Raw genomic sequence first — 2,554 nt, forward strand, 5'->3', positions numbered from 1 at the left:
ACTTTAATTTGACCAAGAATCTAAAGTTCTTTCATAAATTAACTGTATGATAATATAATTTTCTTTTTTTATTTTTAATTACGTTTTGGATAACTAAGCCAATGAAATCAACATAAAAATAATAAACCTTTTTGACCCTAAAAATGCACATAAAAAAACTACAGAATCAAAAATTTCAGTTAATTTATAATATAAATATAGAAATTAAAATCGAATATAATTTGTAAATTTTTGATAGATATCATATAGCTTTTAATATTACCCCTTCTGTTTTTTCAGAAATAATATAACGCTTTGAAATTTTTATCTTGTGTCTCGTTAATTATATTTATTTCTCTATTATTGAAGATATTTTACAGACATATTATTGATCATTTCTTCTGTTTTTATCTTATAAAGTTGTACTTTAAGAATTTTTATCTTGTGTCTCGTCAATTATATTTATTTCTCTATTATTGAAGATATTTTACAGACATATTATTGATCATTTCTTCTTTTTTATCTTATAAAGTTGTACTTTAAGAATTTTTATCTTGTGTTTCGTCAATTATATTTAGTTCTCTATTATTGATGATATTTTATAGACGTGTTATTGATCATTCCTTCTGTTTTTATCTTATAAAGTCATACTTTAAGAATTTTTATCCTGAGTCTCGTCAATGATACTTATTTCTTTATTATTGAAGATATTTTACAGACATATTATTGATTATTCCGTCCGTTTTTATCTTATAAAGTCTTATTTAAGAATTTTTATCTTGTGTCTCGTCAATATTAATTTATTTAGCTATTATTGAAGATATTTTACAGACATATTATTGATCATTTCTTCTGTTTTTATCTTACAAAGTCTATTTTAAGAATTTTTATCTTGTGTTTCGTCAATTATATTTAGTTCTCTATTATTGATGATATTTTATAGACGTGTTATTGATCATTCCTTCTGTTTTTATCTTATAAAGTCATACTTTAAGAATTTTTATCCTGAGTCTCGTCAATGATACTTATTTCTTTATTATTGAAGATATTTTACAGACATATTATTGATTATTCCGTCCGTTTTTATCTTATAAAGTCTTATTTAAGAATTTTTATCTTGTGTCTCGTCAATTATATTTATTTAGCTATTATTGAAGATATTTTACAGACATATTATTGATCATTTCTTCTGTTTTTATCTTACAAAGTCTATTTTAAGAATTTTTATCTTTTGTCTCGTCAATATTAATTCGTTTAGCTATTATTAATGATCTTTTACAGACATATTATTGATCATTTCTTCTGTTTTTATCTTATAAAGTCGTACTTTAATAATTTTTATCTTGCGAATGTACATTATAAATTTAATTCCTTTTATGAGCAGTATTTATAGCGATAAAATCGATTATTTCTCACTTTTTAAAGGTGTGTTTTACGAGTTGTTGTTTCGGGCCTCGTAAATATTAATTTATTTCTCTATTTATGCTGCAGTAGTTATAGAGATATGATTGATATGTTAAAATGAGAAAAAAACATATACTATTCTACACCCACAATTCGTAAATATATTGATTGACTTTCATATTGTGATAATGTATATCTATAAATTATTATAGGAATACTAAATAGTTCTTCTAAAAATCATTTTTAATTTTTATTAATCAAATAATGACAAATAAATGTGAACATAGCTTATAAAAAAAATATATAATCTTTTTTTTTACTTCTTATTTGATATATCCATCTAATCCTTTTATTTAGGATAAAATTTATAGCTAAAATTCAAAACATCAAAAAATATATAATTTTCATTAAGTATACAGCTTGACCTTTAAATAATATTTATTTAACGCGTTGAGCACATCATTTTGCACGTTTTAGTCTTACATGAATTATTAATGAAAATATATCATATTCATTCTGCCATTACTTTATGTTACCATAATCCTAATGAAAATAAACCTACGCTTTTTTAAAAAATATATATTTAAATAACACCAAAAAATCAATAAAAATTTTCATGGAATGAATCATTTGAGATTAAACCGATATAAATTATATACCATTTGTATTTATAAACCCCAGATGTCTGACATTCTCTTCAAATTACTAACGACTGGCATTTATTATACAGAAAATAATCCAATAGACATATCATCCATCGCTTCGGATCTACGTGTTCTTAATTTAACAATAAAAGAATGGTACGATAAATCTTGCATTATTCTTCTAGATCATGAACAGCCAAAACCAAATTCGGAAAAGCCAGATGACATAAACACAAATATAAAAAACATAAAATGGATACTCAATAATATTCCTGTTAAAGAATCCGAAGTAATCGGGCTTCTGGATTCTGGATGGATAGCTAGAAAATCCATGTCAACGTATTCTGATCGAAAAAATAGTAAACCAGCAGACTGTGAGTATGAAATTAGTAAAAGATTCATTATACAATATAAAGATTTTATACTTGAAAATTCTGATGAATATAAAGAATGCAAAATTTGTAATATATTGGTTAAAGGAAATTCTATACATGAATATTGTAATCGAATGATATCTGAAAACATAC

This window comes from Rhyacophila brunnea, unplaced genomic scaffold (assembly GCF_057557595.1).
Source record: "Rhyacophila brunnea isolate RB1 unplaced genomic scaffold, BYU_Rbru_1.0 scaffold_104, whole genome shotgun sequence".
NCBI lineage: Eukaryota > Metazoa > Arthropoda > Insecta > Trichoptera > Rhyacophilidae > Rhyacophila > Rhyacophila brunnea.